General features: G+C 36.7%; 1 pseudogene; it reads right to left on the bottom strand.

The window, feature by feature from the left end:
- LOC133423402 (amyloid beta A4 precursor protein-binding family B member 1-interacting protein-like) overlaps positions 1–19,693 on the bottom strand; it is a 48,859-nt pseudogene that overhangs the window by 28,898 nt on the left and 268 nt on the right.

The following is a 19,693-nucleotide window of genomic DNA, read 5'->3' as shown; positions in this document are numbered from 1 at the left end:
AGGATTTTTATCACCTACAACTCAACTTTTCCTTTCTATCTGCCTGTCTTTAGTCAAGTTAGCTACAGTCTGGTGATTTTGTGATACCATAGAAGCCAACCAAAGGAAGGAAGGAAGGAAGGAAGGGAAAAAAGAAGGAAGGAAGGAAATGAGCCTGAAAGAAAGAAAGAAAGAAAGAAAGAAAGAAAGAAAGAAAGAAAGAAAGAAAGAAAGAAAGAAAGAAAGAAAGAAAGAAAGAAAGAAAGAAAGAAAGAAAGAAAGAAAGAAAGAAAGAAAGAAAGAAGCCTTTCAAACAGTAAGAATGAATATTTGCAATAAATGTGTTGCTAGGATTTATTGTTGGCATGGCAACAGCCTAAAATCACCTGGGTGAGCAGGGGCCTGTACTACGAAGCAAGTTCAACATATCCAGGATATCTTTTCCTTATCCAGATTCACTAAGCGGGACAATTGCAATCACGCTAAGCGGTCACACGACGGTGGTTATCAACTCGGTATATCAACCCAGGTTTCTCCAATCTGGATATGAGCGCGTGCACATAAAAGGGGCGGTGTTTTCAGCGCATGACCAATCGCAAGCATGGAGAAGTCCGCTGTCAGAGCCGCTTACTTCAGCAGTGAAGAGCAAACTATAATTCTACAGAAATACGATGAGTATAGGCATATAATACAGGCAAAAAGCAACACAGTTGCAGCTGCAAAATCCAGGAAAGACAGCTGGCAAAAGATCGCTGACTGTATAAATGCATAAGTTCATAGGGATATAAACATATATTTGAATATTCTGGGAATCTTAATCTTAAACTGTAAACCATGATCAGCAATATTAAAATAATAAAAGGCTTGCAATATTTCAGTTGATTTGTAATGAATCCAGAATGTATGAAATGTTTTTGTTTTTGTGTTTGCATTACAGAAAATCACAATATTCTAATTTTCTGAGACAGTCCTGTATATATTGGTTCTATAAGTATTGTTGTTGACCGATAACTTGTGCTGATGCTGTACCAAAGAATTGGGTGTTTTTATTTATTTTATTTAATTTTTTATTTTTTCAGGAGGGGGGTATTTAGTATTTTAAAGTGACTTCTCAGAATGTTCGAGGGACGAAATTGAAAATCCCTTTTTTGCTATCCCCTTACAAATGCATCTTCTTTTTGATTTCTTCTTGATTTATTTATTTAATTGGTATTAGTTTTGGATTGACTGTACATCGGATTTTGGATGATGATTTGTTTTATTTATTCATTGATTGATTTATTTTTTATTTTCTCCTCCACCTCTTTTTTCTTTTTTTTTTTTGGATCGTTCATACAGGTACTCATCAGGGAAAGCAAAGGGGTTTTGGTGGTCCCTGAATACGCGTTCTCTTCGGAGGGATCCTCTCACGATCCGCGCACCAAGCTCCACTGGATTCTCTTCGAAAGGGCATGCCATTTTCCAAGAGAGCTGATTGGTCAGTGGGCGGTGCTTTTATACCCGGCGATCTGTATCTCGAACATAACCTGCTCCGGAGCAGGTTAGCTGTTCAGCATAAGTTACCATGGCGATGTGCCCCGGTGAGAAGTGAACCACCGTCGTAGTCCTGAAAACCCAGGGTTAAACCTGAAGTTACCTCGCTAACCCCAAATCCCGCTTCGTAGTACAGGCCCCAGGTCCATCTCCCCCAGCAAGAGCTTTAGAGGGGGATGAGGTTCAGTCAGTCAACTTGTAATAAAATCTAAAAGATTCTCAAAGATGAAACACATCTGGGCATCAATGCTCTGATTTAAACAATCCCCATTTTTTTTTAGGAAAATGTAGATATTGTGGAGAATTAACACAACTCCACCCCTGGCCCATAGAGCTGGAGCCTGCAGGTGAAGCTGGGAAGAGGATTGGATTTAAAGAGTGGCAGAGAACTTGGTGGAAGGCGTGTGAGAGACAAGTTTGTCTCCATCCTTGCATGGAACTATAAATGAGACGGAGTAACTGGAACGGACCAAGCTGAGGGGGAAATTGAGCGTAAAACGCTGCTCAAGAGGCCTGCCTGAACTAGCTCCTGAGGGATCTGACAAGCTCTCACGGGAAGTTTTTTCACAGATGCAGAGCCCTTACAGAGGACACGTTTGGACCATCTGTCAGCTGCAGACCTTGAGACTGTGCAGTCTGAGTCTAATTTTGTAAGAGCTGGCGGCAGATGATGAATTTTTCAGGAAGCTCCAAAAATAGTGACTTGCAACTATTTTGATGGCAAACGCACAAAACGAGACTTCGTGTTTCAATGAATGAAATATATTTGAATATATGCACTGCTTTGACCTTACTAACAGCAGATTTGGTGATGTTTCAAAAAGTGCTCATCTCACCCCAACATATGCGGAAATACCATGAAACTAAAATAAATGCAGAGTAAACTGGGGGGCGGGGCTTAGAGAAGAGATTTCAACCCATGGTTTTGGCTTTAGTTCCTTTTCTATTTTGAATTCTTTAGTCTTTAGTTTGTTTTGACATGTACTTCCCTGACCCAATTCTATGGAGCCAAATCAAGGCCAAAAGTCTGTTACTGAAAAAAAAATTTGAAACTGAAAAAAAAAAGATTTGAAACTGAAAAAAAAGATCTGAAACTGAAAAAAAGATTTGAAACTGAAATAAAAAGTTCTGAAACTGAAAAAAAAGATCTGATATTGGAAAAAAAAAATTGAAACTGTAAAAAAGAATTTCCAGGTTCAAATTTTATTTTCAAATTAGCAAAACTTTTGGCCTTGATTTGGTTCCATACAATTCTGCTTGATCATTTCCGTCTGTCTCGTCATTGCATTACTCTTTGTTTTCTGTTTGTGCCCCTTTTTCAAATTTATTCTGAAATTACCATTTGTGTAGCATCTTTTGTTCAAATTCAAAGGACATTGTTGGCTACTCTGGCCTCAGATCTCCTGCATTTCCAATGTTTAATTAAAAAAGCAAATTTTATTTGACGCCACTCATCACTTTTACATGTATAATTCCAGAAAGGACTAAAACCTAGCAAGATATACATCTTTAACTGAGTTAATCACGGTGTGATTCTCACATGATCCCGAAACTACGGTGGCCGAGACCCGCCAATCGCGGAAAATTAAAGAAATGCTGCAAATAAAAAGAAACGCCGCTGCAAATAAAATAAACGCTTTGCAAATCAAATAAACGCTGAAAATAAAAACAAACGCCGCTGCAAATAAAAGAAACGCTGCAAATATAAAGAAACGCCGGTGCAAATTAAAAAAAAAACGACGCAAATAAAAAAGCCACAACGGAAGTGAATTACCGGGGAATATTTTTTTTAAGGAGAAGAAGAAGAAGAAGACGAAGAGGACGCAAGTGAAAAGGAAGAAATAAGAAGAGCGAGGAATAAGAAGAACAACGAACAAGAAAATAAGTGAAAAGGTTAGTGTTCAACGTCGCTACGTGTAATTTTTAATGTGCAACACTGGTGCATCGGCAAAAATAGTCCCCGATAATACACTTCCGTTGTGGCTTTTTTATTTGCGTCGTTTTTTTATTTTATTTGCAGCATTTCTTTTATTTGCAGCGGCGTTTCTTTTTGTTTGCCGCGTTTATTTTATTTGCTAAGGATTTATTTTATTTGCAGCGGCGTTTTTTTCTGAAAAAAAGCGTTACTTTTATTTTCAGCAATGGCGGGTCTCGGCCACTGTACGAAACCTTCAAATAGCCTAATCGCAAAAAGCCAGCCGAAGAGCCGACACTCCCAAGTACGCTGCTTCTGAAACTCTCCCAGTGGGAAGTGAAGTCGTAGTAACAACTGAAAAAACAGACCACAGCGCTTTTGCAGGACGTTTTCATGTTCAAGTTACGATCAGAATGTGGACGCAAGTGTCCCAGATCTTCTTCAAATGTGTCCTGAGTGATCGGGTTTGAATCCGTCTCGAGTGTGTTCAGATCTTTTATTACTGTTGGCTGGTTGTGATCAGTTTCCAAGGATGTATTTTGATTCCAAGTGTGAACAGCGTCATAGATCACTCCTGGATGTCTGAGACCTTAGTTCTGGTTTAGTTGGTCGTAATCTCTTTGAGTTGAGGAGCATCACTTACTCTGCAGTAAAAATGTCCAGGACCTCATGAAAGTGAGTTAAACTACGACAGAGGAAGCTAAGGTGAGGCCAGATATCACCTGCATAAAAATGACAAACACCACAATAATTAAAAAGCATTTGCGTTTTCTACAGAGCTATTTTTGTTTCAGATTTTTAATCTACGATTAGTGAAGCACATCCTCCCGACAGTAAAAACTCCTGGAGATGACCACTGACTACATAACTTATGACATTAAACAATCTAATGAAGAATGAAGAGAACAATAATGTTAGATATATGAGCTCTTTGTGGTGAGATGCAAAACTACCGCTTCACTTTGAGATGTGTGCAGAATGTGTTCCCCGAGGCTGCGTAAACTCGCAAAACATCTTCAGCACAGCAGTGTGTCAGAGCACGTCATGTCTTGTTGCTCATGTAGAATATTATTTCAGTTCAATATGTTCTGTCAGATTAAAAATAGTCAGAGTTGACCTGATTAAAGATAACAGAACACTAACACATTTTACACACAATTTCAATTTCCTCTTGATATCAGGCTTTCACAGAATGTAATTTTGTTAAAATCACAAACTGACTGTGCTAAATGATTCCTAAAACTGCACACCAAAAAAATCTATAGTAATGAAGTTTAAAGATAAGAAAAACTTAGTTTTAAAGAAAGTGAAATAAATGACAGAGTAAGGTGAGCGAAGTTGCACTCTATGCAGATCAAGTTTCAGATTTGTGGAGCCTAATCCTGACATAGATGAACAAAGTTTAATATCTGCATCATCAAGGTTAATTATTCATTTATAAAGTTGGAAAATAACTTGAGCAACCATTGTTGTAACTGAGTTTTCCCTGAAACCAGCTCCTGAAGATCCACTGCAGTCAGTCGCTTCATGTTTTATTTGCAGCCTCATTTCTCAAAGCAAATGTTATGATGGTCTAGAATGTGCCGTCGAAACAGAGGTCATGTTTTCTTTTCTTACCCTGGAACATGAGTGGATCATTCAACTCAGAGCAGATACGGTCTCAAGCAAACTCCTCACACACTTCCATCTACAGGCATCTTTATGATGAACTCATCCCATACATTTTGAAGAACTCATCAAAATGTGAAAATTGGGAAGTGATGTCATGCAAAGAAAATAAGGTGGTTCAGTAGTTTTAGAGCAACTTGAATTATTCTGAATGTTTCAGCTGTTGTATTTCCTGTTAAATGAAAACTACTGAACCATCTGGATTTTTTTTTGCATGATATAAGCTCTCAACTTATACATTTTGATTCAGAAGCTGTTTGGCCCTTTTAGCCACAATAGCTGCTAAAATGTAAACTTGGAAGGTCCTAAGTTCATTTGGGTATTTTTCCTTTTTATTATGTCTCTTTGCTTTTTGTGGTTGTGATACTTTAGTCTATAAAACCATAAGAAATAAAGCTGTAATGTATTTTCATTAGCCACAGCTCTCTAGATTTTGAGATAAAAGTTGAAAGCATGCCAATAGCTTGAGTTACAGTACCGTGCAAAAGTTTGATAATTGACTGATATAGCTGATGCTACTCTATGTATCAATAACATGTCTGAGTACTTCGGGGTAGTGAAGAGGTAAAGACATGCACCTCTAGTGGGACAAAGTGGCATCTCAAGATGCATTGGACAGTTCTCTCTCTAGTACAGGGGTCGGCAACCCGCGGCTCCAGAGCCGCATGTGGCTCTTTAGCGCCGCCCTAGTGGCTCCTGGAGCTTTTTCAAAAATGTTTGACCTTTTTTTCCTTTCTTTCTTCTTTTTTTTCTTTTTCCTTTTTTTCTTCTTTTTTCCTTTTTTCTTTTTTCTTCTTTTTTTCCTTTTTTCCTCTTTTTTTTCTTCCTATTTCCTTTCCTTTTTAATCTTGACATTTCAACTTTTTTCTCAACATTTCGACTTTTTTTCTCGAAATTTTGACTTTTTTCTTGAAATTTTGACTTTTTTCTCGACATTTTGACTTTTTTCTTTACATTTCGACTTTTTTCATTAAATTTTGACTATTTCCTCGACATTTCGACTTTTTCTCAACATTTTGACTTTTTTCTCTAAATTTTTGACTTTTTTCTTTACATTTCGACTTTTTTCATTAAATTTTGACTATTTCCTCGACATTTCGACTTTTTTCTCAACATTTTGACTTTTTTCTCAAAATTTTTGACTTTTTTCTCAACATTTTGACTTTTTTCTCGAAATTTTGACTTTTTTCTTGAAATTTTGACTTTTTTCTCGACATTTTGACTTTTTTCTTTACATTTCGACTTTTTTCATTAAATTTTGACTATTTCCTCGAGATTTTTCGACTTTTTTCTCAACATTTTGACTTTTTTCTCAAATTTTTTGACTATTTCCTCGACATTTCGACTTTTTTCTCAACATTTTGACTTTTTTCTCAAAAGTTTTGACTTTTTTCTCAAAATTTCGACTTTTTTCTCGAAATTTTGACTTTTTCTCGAAATTTTGATTTTTTTCTAGACATTTCGACTTTTTTCTTTACATTTCGACTTTTTTCATTAAATTTTGACTATTTCCTCGACATTTCGACTTTTTTCTCAACATTTTGACTTTTTTCTCAAATTTTTTGACTATTTCCTCGACATTTCGACTTTTTTCTCAACATTTTGACTTTTTTCTCAAAAGTTTTGACTTTTTTCTCAACATTTCGACTTTTTTCTCGAAATTTTGACTTTTTCTCAAAATTTTGACTTTTTTCTCAACATTTTGACTTTTTTCTCAACATTTCGACTTTTTTCTCGACATTTCGACTTTTTTCTCAAGATTGTACTTCAACATTAATCTTGACATTTCAACTTTTTTCTCGACATTTCGACTTTTTTCTCGACATTTCAACTTTTTTCTCGAAGTGCATAATAAAAAAAAAAACTTCCCCCAGTGATAACTAATATAGAAACATGCAGCATGTGTTGCCTTCATTCTAAGGCTTATACATACAAGACTTTTCTTTTTTTGCGGCTCCAGACATATTTGTTTTTTGTGTTTTTGGTCCAATACGGCTCTTTCAACATTTTGGGTTGTTGACCCCTGCTCTAGTATCATCTGTGGCTCTTCTGTAAACACACACACACACAGTATAGTGTAAGAAATATGAGCTAGGATTGTTTTGTGACACTGATGTAAACAATGCAATCTTACTCATGTAAGATGCTGTATCTTTCCTAAAACTGGATGGTTTGATTGTTGTCAGTTTTGCAGTGGAACTAGCTGAGGCCAGGCTACGTGTAGTGTGGTTATCACTTTTGTTTTATTTGGGTTTTCGTTTTAAAAACAGACCTCAGAGTGGCTTCACAGTCTAACAACTGTTTTCAAAACCCCTCCCTTTTTGTGTAATTTGCAGCCATCAATCTTGAAAGTTTCCTTTTAGCCCCACGCAGCTCTGAAACTCATTGGCTTAACTCCTGCAGTGTGATTCCCCTCTCAAATGATGGCATGACTAATTCCGTTCTCTTCATGTTTTCTGTGCTGCCATGGTTTTCCGTACATGAAATAATAATACTGATAATAATCTTCCGGAAAGTGTAACTCACTGCTGTCGGTCATCACAGTTTGGAGTTATTAACTATAAAAGAAGAGAAAACGTTTGCAGAAATGTAATCAAAAGACTCTCTGCAGAAGACGTGTGTGACTGATCATCTTCCAGGCGGCAGTTCATGCAGCATCAATCTGATTTCAACATCTAACAGATGTGCTTATGAGGGAACTGTTTCCCAATTTTGCCAGATAGTTGAATAGAAATGATTCGTTATTGTGATTATTTTCCATCCTGGTGGAACTGATTGGAGTGTTTGTTTTGCATGTGCAAGTGTTGCTTTTCCAAACTGTTGGAGCATATGGACCCACAACCGTGTAATGGTGCACCCCGAGGAGGAAGTGGTGAGGAGAACACTTCCTGTCTCACATCGTAAATTGTGTCAGCAACCAGCTGCAAATTTATAATTACTGCTTCCTTAATTCTCATTACAGGGATGTGGAAAGGAGGAGTTTGTGGCCGATGTGATATTGTACAAAATGGTACAAGACTATTCATTTTCTCAACCACAAGTAGTTATTGAGGTATATGTCCTTCTCTTGACATTTTTATTCGCGTTATGATGCCCAGAATCAGCCCAACTCCTCTGCAACCCTCACACTAATAGAGATGTTCAAAAACTTCATCTTAAAATTCTCCTAAAAATAAATAAATAAAAAAGATTTTTCCAGGTTTTACAGTCACAGAAGGAAGAGTTTAGTCTGTCAATCAGATCAGTCTGAGCTGCTGCTTTTAGAAGCCAAACGCATTAAGCAGACCGTTTCTAGACTTCATACAGGGAGTAAAGAGAGACTGAATGCATGTGGCCAGACAGTGGAAATATCTGCTGATGGAGGCAAAAACTGACCCAATCCTCAACAAGCTTCCTCTTCAGATAAGAGCCTGAATCCAGCCAGGCATTAACGAGATAGCAAATTAGAAACACACATATTACACCTACAAATTAATATTTGTAGGTGTAATATATACCAGTGAGAAAATAACCTGAAAAAATAGTGTTCATTCTGAAGTTGTCTCATTTCTTCCGTAGCATAGTGATGGGAAAATCCCTGCAGGAAGTCAAAAATGATGTAATGCTCAACATATCTGGCTTGAAATATCAAAGCAGATATGGATCTGGAATTAAATCAAAGATTTTATCATAACTCTTCATTTGAGGAATATAAAATGAAGACCGACTGAAATAACTTCAAAGGTATATAACTAAGTTTTGGACTGAACTTATGTCTTGTCAACCAGAGTTTTGATAAAAGAGCAAATGCCAGTCTCTCGTAGAGTCATTCAGTAACCCAGTCTGACAAAACCTACATGAACTTAGCTTAGTTGATGGAAGCGGGTTCCTACACTCAGCCTCAGTGACAAAATACAAACCAAAATATACAAATTTCCATGTGACTTGTGCATTTACCCTATATTGAAATAACTTTAAAAGCACCCCCAAATCACTTTGGATACTCACTGGCTCGTCACACTGTTGAAATTAACAAACTTGCTTAATATTACCAGTTTTATAAGCTCAAAGTCGTCTGATGACGATGATTACTCGTCCCGAACAATCCAGAACCAATATCTGTTTGAGCCGGGACACAACAACGAAGAACGACAATATTCAGCTATGCACTTGTTAGCTAACAGACTCTCTGACTCCCATCTTTCTTATCACGCGTTACCTAGCAACAGTGATGCTGCAGGGAGTCACTGCACCCGAGTACTGGAGCCTTGCAAAAACATAGTTCCCTATATGCATCGGTTTCTCAGGTTGTTGTGTTTTATTTTAGATTTTGCAATTTTGCAATGTATGTAACGTGTAAATATGAACACATGTATGTCGTCACTTAGACTATGTGTGGCAACAAATGTCTAGTGACTGCTAAACTAGGCTTGCAGAGGCTTTTGATAGGCTTCGTTCTGGGATGCACAAAGAAGAGGACGATATACGCCTTCAACTAACTATGGGAGTCATGGAAATGTTAGAGTATCCCTTGTAGAGTTGTGATGGATCTTATTTGGCATCAAAGACCCCCATGGAGAGTCCCCACACTCTTGATTGTGGTTAACTTGGATACATGTTGGTTATTTAAATGAGTGATTGAGGACTGAAAAACTCCAAGTGGCCCTAAAGGAGCTTCAGGTTTCAGAACTTTCATGTTGGCTTCATTTTCAGCTCTAGAGATTGTGACCAGGGGTCAGCAACCTATCCTTTTTTTCAGTTTTTTTTCTTCTTTTTTTCTTTATTTTTTCTTCCTTTTTCCTTTCCTTTTTAATCTCGACATTTTGACTTTTTTCTCGAAATTGTACTTCAACATTAATCTCGACATTTAGACTTTTTTCTCTAAATTTTTACATTTTTCATTAAATTTTGATTTTTTTACTCGACATTTCGACTTTTTTTCTCAAGATTGTACTTCAACATTAATCTCGACATTTCGACATTTTTCTCGTCATTTCGACTTTTTTCTCGACATTTCCCCTTTCGCCATTTGCCTTCAATCTAAGGCTGATACATTTTGGGTTGCCGACCCCTGGTTTAGACACAGCATGTGACATAATATCTCCCTTAATCACACAAGTGATCATTGAACTAATCAGAACATATTTCCAAGATGTTGACGTCTCTCTTTAACCACCGATCAAAATTCTTGGACACACTTTTTAATTTTAGTCAAACAAGTTTCTTCAAAGACGATAATTTAATGACAGATGTGTCATTAGATGTGACAATTCCTCACTAAATCTCAGGTATGTGTAAGACTTGCGTACATGTAAGTCAGGCTTCAACTAAGTCAACAGCTGTTTCACCAAAGTGTTTACAATAACTTAAAGAAACTCCTGCTCTTACTGGGATCACATATCTGAGGCTTAAGCAGATGTGTTTACAGACCTCGACAAGCCCTCTTGCACCGAAGGCAAATAAGGGAGAAACAAACGCTGAAGGGCATAAAAATCTGCACTGACGTGTAGCCAACTACTCTTATCTCACATCGCTGAAGCAGGTTTGAAAACGTTAACACACCCGAGCTACATCTTTTTTTTAAGACACATGAGTCATGGACCTTCTGTTCGATGACTAAAGTGTTGCTTGACAACAGTCAAAAACAGACTAACTAAAGGTTTTTCTCCTTCTTACTAGAGGATGCCAATAATTTCTACGGCTTCAGTCCCTATTTGCACAATTAAATCTCACAATCCAACTCTTAAATGTTCCTTTTTTTCAGCAACAAACTGACAGAACCATTACTTTTTTAATTATTTTCAACATAACCCAACCCTCTCAGTGTCTTGTGGTTACTGCGAAACACGCAAGTCTGAAATTACAGCGCAGTTGGAAAGAACACATATGAACTTTCATCCTTTGTTTCAATCACATCAAAAGAATTAAATGGCTTGCAGAGTCTCCTTTTTTGGGCAAAAACCCCCAACACAATGACTTTTTTCTGTTTTGGTCCAAATAATAGAGAATATGACAACATTTGACAATACGACACCCAGAGAGGATTTTCTTTTTTTTTGTTTATATCTGTAACATTCTTGTAGTTAAGCTCAATCTGCTACAGTTGAATTAGAAATAAAAGTATTTAAAAAAAAGAAATAAAAGTATAAGCCAATGTTTACTTATTATTTACAGTAGTCAAATGATTAAAAAAAAGACAATGTTGTTGCCTTGCAGCACATCGTTAACTGAAGGTACAATACCAGCTAAACAGAGATGTAACTCACCTTTTTTAAATGTTTTTTATCCCCGTTTCACCAGTTAGTTTCAAGATAAAAGCGTCACCAACATTAGTTCCACTTCGAATTATTATTATTGCCTCGTAAAGCTGGACACCACTGAAGTAACAGTAACATGCAGGCAGATCTGGGTGTGTAAATGTAGATTGCATCTGGGTCTTGTTCAGTTGACTTCTTCCTGCTCAACGTGGAAGTTCAGGTCTAGACCTGTCACTGCATTCCTGCAGAGATACTTTCACAACGCTGCTGCACGGGCAACACCGGCCCCCTCCAACAGAGCCATTTTTAGGTTTTATTTAAGGATTTTTACGAGGAAAACAAAGCTGAATCAGCCCGAGGAATGTGGCGAATGAGTCTTGGTGAATAATTCACTTCAATTACAATGATTTACAACAAGTCTTTACACTCCTGTAGGTTTGAAAGCACCGGAAGACAAGCATCCTGTTATCAGCATTAAGTCCAAAAGGGAGGATTAGTGAAGTACAAGGGTTGTATCAGTGTCCTTGGAAAAAGTAATTTACGCGTCTGTTAGTGTCAAAGTCAAGTGGAAAGAAATAAGTGCCGGTACTCCCCCTGTTGACCTGCTGTCTATCATACAAATATGATACAAACACAAGAGGGAAACTGTCTGTCTATCCTTTTATTGAACAGAAATGACAAAGAACAAAGCCAGTTCTGAATCAAATCCACAAAAACCAAATTCAAAATGTCATGGAGCCACGTTTATTAACTTTGACCTTTAAGTGTTTATTTTATTTTTTATATTTTTATCCCTGATTTCTTTTCTTTTTGGGGAAAGCCGGGAAAAGTCCCAGTACGCTGAAGGGAGGCACTGCCGTTAAAGCACTGTTTATGTAAAAAATCAATGAAAGAAGTAAAATCACTAAGAAAAAGGAGTGTTTAGGTACTGGACTAACTTGCCTGCAGTCCTGACCTCAGAGAATATGATAATGCTACATTTTAAAGCCACTCTATGTAGCTTTAAAACATCTGACCACACAAGGGCGTCATATCACAAAAAAGGTCCCTGGTGTAAGAAATAACAAAGTTTACCTCTAGACCGGGGGTCGACAACCCGCGGCTCTAGAGCCGCCCTGGTGGCTCCTGGAGCTTTTTGAAAAATGTTTGACCTTTTTCTTCCTTTTTTTCTTCTTTTTTTTCCTCTTTTTTTTCCTTTTTTTCTCTTTTTTTCTTCTTTTTTCTTCTTTTTTTTCCTTTTCTCTTCTTTTCTTCCTTTTTCCTTTCCTTTTTAATCTCGACATTTTGACTTTTTTCTCAAGATTGTACTTCAACATTAATCTTGACATTTCAACTTTTTTCTCGAAATGTCGACTTTTTTTCCTCAACATTTCAACTTTTTTCTTGACATTTCGCCTTTCTCCATGGGGCAAGTGAAGCATAGCTTATGTTGGATTAATGTTGAGCAAAAGACATTTTTACTGCCTATCCAGCTTGAAAACAATGAAGTAGTAGAAGCAGGAAATGTGTAGAATTATACAAGGCTACTTGAGATGTAGTGACATTTCTGAGGAGGAAGCTACATCATATGTCATTAGTTTGATGTAAGAACATAAAACATAGTCCTGTTGTGGTGTGAACTTTAAACCTATTTAGCTACAGTTAAACCCTAAGTATATTATTAGATGGTATGAGTTAAACTTTCCTGTTTCGAACAGATTGACGTGAATGAAGGCAGTTTTGAGTTCCGTCAAAATAAATGTTTATTATAAGCTCCTGACAAGACTCAATTCAAGACTCAAAAATATGTAATTCTGCTAAAAATTATAGTATAAATAGGGTCCACATAGATCAGGGGTCAGCAACCCGTGGCTCTGGAGCCACATGCGGCTCTTTAGCGCCGCCCTAGTGGCTCCTGGAGCTTTTTCAAAAATGTTTGATCTTTTTTTTTCCTTTTTTTCTTCTTTTTTTTCTTTTTTTTTCCATTTTTCCTCTTTTTTTCCTTTTTTTCTTCCTTTTCCTTTCCAGGGTCAGCAACCCGCGGCTCTAGAGCCGCATGCGGCTCTTTTAGCGCCGCCCTAGTGGCTCCTGGAGCTTTTTCAAAAATGTTTGACCTTTTTTTTCCTTTTTTTCTTCTTTTTTTATTTTTTTTCCTTTTTTTCTATTTTTCCTCTTTTTTTTCCTTTTTTTCTTCCTTTTTTTCTTCCTTTTTCCTTTCCTTTTTAATCTCGACATTTCAACTTTTTTCTCGACATTTTGACCTTTTTCTCAACATTTCTACTTTTTTCTCGAGATTGTACTTCAACATTAATCTCGACATTTCGAATTTTTTCTCGACATTTTGACTTTTTTCTCAACTTTTCGATCTTTTCTCGACATTTTGACTTTTTTCTCAACATTTCGACTTTTTTCTCAAAATTTCGACTTTTTTCTTGACATTTTTACTTTTTTCTCCACATTTCGCCTTTCGCCATTTGCCTTCATTCTAAGGTTTATACAAGACTTTTCATTTTTTGCGGCTCCAGACATATTTGATTTTGTGTTTTTGGTCCAATATGGCTCTTTCAACATTTTAGGTTGCCGACCCCTGCTCTAGACGGAGAAGATGCTGGACTGAAAACTGACATTTTTGGTATCTTAAAGGTTAAAACTCCTCTTAAACATTATGAGAAGAAATTTTTTTTGGAATGTGTTACAGTTTTGAATAAAAAAATAATATTCATATCAATAAATAAAATTAAACTGACAAGAAAAGAAAAAACTCAAGCAATCTTAGGTTACCATCTGCAAAGTCTTACAGCCCGATTCTGCATTTGAGGTTTTGGCAGCTTTGTAATGATTGTGCCAATCAGGAAGGACGATGCTGCCGTGTGCCGTGTCCCTGATTGGTTGAGTTCATGACCTGCTCTTCTACTCCGCCTTCATACTGGGACCTGAACACTTTGCAGGAGCAGAGTTTTCATAGAAACTACTGTCTCGTATTCAATTGACCTTCTCCATATTGTCACAACTGCTGTAAGACATATTGTTTACAAGCGAGCTTTTCTGTTTCTTTACTTGAAATCAGGATGAAATATCTTAAGACACTGATCCATGGCAACAAGGTCAGTTATCTCCAGGGGGGAACCAGGGAGAGTCTAACTGACGAGCTATGAATAGCCTCCGGCGCTTATCTGACCATGCAGGCTCAGATAGTTCATTTTATTTGCATTTCTCCTTGACTCAACCTGGGAGGCCAAAAAACAACATTCCACCTCTTTTTTCTTTTTTTTTTAAACATCTTCAAGAGTCGCACATGGAGACGTTCATGGAGAAATTATACTTAAGAATGCCCATCCCCCCCAGAAAAACACAATTATTTTCAATATAATTTTCCATTTGCAATATTTCTCCATTATAAACTCATCTTTGTCATGTTTTCCCTCAAGAGCAGCCCCAGCGCTGATGGGAAAGACAGACCACCCTCTCTGTGGCGGAATCCCATCATCATACGGTAAAAGCAGAACACCACGTGGGGAAACTGAATAACCTTGAATGGCTTGGAGAGCCTTTCATGACTTGTGATGTATTAAACAAACACCGGGTGCAGGCTTGAGTCCCAACCACCTCATTTCCTCCCTCTCACAGAGGTTGACAAACAGATGGACACCAAAGGCGGCCTCCTAAACAAAAAGAAACCACGCCGGTGCCTCGCAGAACACTTCTCAAATAAATACGCTGATTAACAGTTGTGGAGCTCGGCAGTGAGGTTTTTTTCTGCTTTGTTGTGTCTTTGCATTCTCAACTCTGACACAGAGGGTGGTCCGGGGAGCCGGGGGTGCCGGGCTCGGATAGCGGTGGTGCTGAAACCCATACATTAAAAAGCTCAGAGTGGATTTTCATAAATACATTTATGGAATTACTCTGTGTCTATTTCTATTGATTATTCTATTACTTAATACATATAGAACAGGGGTCGGCAACCCGCGGCTCTAGAGCCTCATGCGGCTCTTTAGCGCCGCCCTAGTGGCTCCTGGAGCTTTTTCAAAAATGTTTGACCTTTTTTTTTCCTTTTTTTCTTCTTTTTTTTCCTCCTTTTTTTTCATTTTTTCTCTTTTTTCTCTTTTTCTCCTTTTTTTCTTTTCTTTTTTTCTTCTTTTTTTCCTTTTTTCTTTTTTTTTTTTTTCTTTTTTCTTCTTTTTTTCTTCCCTTTTCCTTTCCTTTTTAATCTCGACATTGCGACTTCTACTTTTTTCATGAAATTTTGACAATTTCCTCGACATTTCGACTTTTTTCACTAAATTTTTACTATTTCCTCGACATTTTGACTTTTTTCTAGACATTTTGACTTTTTTCTCGAAATTGTACTTCAACATTTATCTCGACATTTCGACTTTTTTCCTAAAATTTCGACTTTTTTCTCGACATTTCGACTTTTTTCTCGAAGTACATAATGAAAAAAAAAATCTTCCCCCAGTTAAAACTAATATAGATACATGCAGCATGTGTTGCATTCATTCTAAGGCTTATACAAGACTTCATTTTTTGCGGCTCCAGACATATTTGTTGTTTGTGTTTTTGGTCCAATATGGCACTTTCAACATTTTGGGTTGCCGACCCCTGATATAGAATAACTACAAATGCAAATCAGAACAACATGATCGATTTCACTAGTTATTTTACACTGCAAAAACTCAAAATCTCAAGAATATTTGTCTTATTTCTAGTTAAAATGTCTAATTTTTAGTCAAAAAAAATCTCATTACATTTAAGACAAGACTCAAAAACAACCATTTGAGTTGTTTTTGAGATTGTTTTGCTTGTAATGAGAAGATAAATCTTGTCCCACTGGCAGATTTTTCTACTTATTTCAAGTGAAAATTTACTTAAAACAGGTAAAAATGGTCAAATAAGTTATTTTTCTCGCGATGACTCTTGTTTTAAGTGTAATGAGATTTTTCGACTAAAAATGAGACATTTTAACTAGAAATAAGACAAATATTCCTGGTAAGATTTTGAGTTTTTGCAGTGAGCGAGACTGCATTTGAAAAAGTTCCAATTTTCTTGACCACACGGATAAGCTACATAAACTTCTGTGATGAGTATTTGCTGGACGTGTTGATTGATACTCTAGTTAAGTTCTGTGACTCGTAACCTTGCCATACCTTAGCTTCCACTGAATTGACGCCACTAGAGAAACCAAGTAGGATTGTTTTGTTTTTTTTTGTAAGAGTTTTATCAAACTGTGCACTTGTCAAACAAAGCACGAGCTGAAATGTCAAGCCTTGAGAAAATGCAAAGGAGCATGACAAAGAGGTCTGCCGGTGTGAGATTACTGCAGAACTCCAGATGGTAAGGTGTAAGACATTCTTTCAAGCCATTAGTCTCCATCATGTAATGTCTGAGCGCCTCCAAATGCATATCGCGGACCTGGGCACTAAAAGAAAATGGGGTGATAACGACAAAACCAGTGGGCCTCTTGCAAAGCAATAGAGCATTTATTAAACGTGACAAGCTGTCACTGAGATTATATATGTGCATACAGGAGTGTTGGAGTGCCCTCTTTTTGTACTCCGATGTACTGTACATGCTATTGAACTCAGTGGGAGACGGGGAACAGTTTATGCTGCAAACCTGAGGTTTTTTTCCCTTTTTCAAAGTCAAAAAGTTAGACGGTTCTTAGCTTAAGTGGAGCAAGTTATATGCAAAGTAAGCGACAATAATACGGGAGAAGTTATGTGATATTTTACAGAAAAATGAAGTACATCACTCTGGAAAAACTATTAATCCAGTTCAAAGACATGTTCAAAAAGCAGGATTATTTAATTAAAACAGATATTAAAAACCTCGTAAAAATTGTATAATCTTTTTTTTTTCTTCTCTTTTTCCAATGGAAATTATAACGGAGAGCATGTATTTGTAAATGTCAGACAGGGCTCACCGAGATAAATTGTGCTGGGATGAAGAAAAAAGAAATCAATATTTTTGTGCTGATGGAAACAGATTATCCATCTGAACTGTCCGGCTGATGTATTTCAGTCGGAGCTTCTCTCGTATTTATTTTGCAGATGAGGTGGGACTGGCTGCTTGATCTGCTAAAGGATGAGTTGTACTGTTGTCTATTTTATGTTTTCTAACTCTTATTGAATAATGAGTACTTTCATGATCCAATCAATCAGCAACTGAGAAAAGGGAGATTTACAGTGGAAAAAAAGGGCGTTGAAAACTGTGGGGTATGTATGTCCTCGCCATCACAGCCTTGCCAATCATCTGTTAAAACTTCAAATCATTGATTGTTTCACTAATTGACATGACATTTGACTTTTATGTGGAGTTATTAGTTTGTCCAAATTCACAAAAACCAAGCTGAATCCTAAAACACATTGAACACATTTCATATAAACCATCATCACATTGACTACTTCATTTACACTGAAATATTCGAGGTAAACGTTACATTCAGTTTTATGTTTTAATGTTGGGGTTTGGCTGGTCTTAACATTTTTTCGACCAGCAATAACAAAACATAAGAATAAAGGGAAGAAGAGGATTAACAAGAAGAAACAAGAATATGGAACAAAAAATAAGAGATTTTAGAAAGAGAATAATAATTTTGCATTCAAATATTTGTTTTCTGAATGTCTTATTTCAGCAGATGATGCAGATCTGTATGCGCCGTCTGATCAGACCAATCAGAGCTTCCTGGGTTTTCACAGAGCGGCGAGGGGAGCGCCCCGACTAACTTCTGTTAGTTAAACCTGCACAATACTGGTTGTTTCAAGGGAATTTAAAGAATTATTTAGAAGAATCCTTCAAGAAAATATGAAATAGCTTGCTCACATATGCAATACATAGTTGTATTGTAGTTGTATGTAGTTGTAATAAAGGCACAGATATTTAGAGATAGTTATGTTTTACACATCTGTTATGTATGTTGCATTGTTTCTGCAACATGATACCAACCTGGCACCCAAATACTGAAGGGAAAAGTCCTGCATGATGTTGCGGTTAAGTTCTCAAACATCATGATTGAGTTTATTAACATTGTCCACCGCTAAATAAGCAATTTTTAACAACTTTTAGTTGTACAAGATAATCTGTTTCAAGTACTGGAAAACATACTCTCACAATTTCCCAAGAAAAACAACGACATGAAACAACTTTAGAGGCCAGACTTGTTGCCGTGTTTTAGAACAAAGCTATAAAATCATATCAAATGTTATTACATAATCTCAATAAAGCACACATTTAATATTTCTACACTATATATTTATGATTCAGTTACTTCTGCGTCCCCTTATCCCTATCTCGTCTCAGCTGGGAGAGGCTTTAGTCGCCATGTGACAGGATGCAGTGGGTACTTACTCCTACACCATTAAGATACTCCTCTAACCTCCCTGTTCACATGTTCATGTGAGTGACAATGTGAACAAAAGCAGTTTTGATTTAAAAAAGAATATGTGCAGCAAAATCACAATTACTGTTAGCAGTTAGGGAAAAACACTCATGTCTGTTGAGCCTGAGGCAAACACGTCATTAAATCCAAGTAAACTTGGGGAAACGTGGGGAAACGGCTGGGCGATATGGACCAAAAGTCATATCTCGATATTTTCTAGCTAAATGGCGATACTCGATATATATCGATATTTTTTCTGTGCCATAATTGGGGTTTCCCCCAAAGCATTATAGCATAGCATCTCTGTTAGCTTCATTTTTTTTCTGAGGCAAACCCTTAAAAAAACAGTCAGTTTTAATACAAAGCCTCGTGCCAAATGTCACACAGGTTCCTTTATTAACAGAGGTCTGCACATTATCAAAATGTATAAAACAAATGAAATAAAAATAAACTGCCTGTATATATAGAATAAAAATGCTTCTTGAATAAAATAAAATAAATATCCCTTTCCTGCATAATAATTAAATTAAAATACACTGTGCAATTAATACAATGTAGACAGTAACAGGCAGACTTTTCCACTGAGGTTGACAGTTGTGCAAATAACAAAAAATTTGTGCAAATCTCAATTAAAACATTCAAGTCAATTTGTCACAAAATAAGCTATATCAAAATCATAAAAAAAATTTAAATTAAAAAAAATTAAAAATCGATATAAACGATATTGTCTCCTACCTTATCGCATTTGAAAATATATCGACATATATTAAAATCTCGATATATCGCCCAGCCCTATGTACAATGTATAAAAAGCATTGTTTGTGATAGTCTGTACTGGCATGTTCATCTTATTACTGAAAAAGTCAACTACTGAGAGCTAATGACCTTTATTTCTATAGAACTGGACCATTACTCACCTATGGCAGGTGTTGGAAGCAGAGGCAATGAGCGTTCCTCCATTTGCGTCTATTGAGTAGTTTGCACAACGTTGCTGGTCAACTTAAATAG

The sequence above is a fragment of the Cololabis saira genome, chromosome 22, assembly GCF_033807715.1.
Source record: "Cololabis saira isolate AMF1-May2022 chromosome 22, fColSai1.1, whole genome shotgun sequence".
In the NCBI taxonomy this organism is placed as follows: domain Eukaryota; kingdom Metazoa; phylum Chordata; class Actinopteri; order Beloniformes; family Belonidae; genus Cololabis; species Cololabis saira.
The sequence above is the reverse complement of the archived record's forward strand: the minus strand, read 5'-3'. Positions and strand labels throughout refer to the sequence as shown.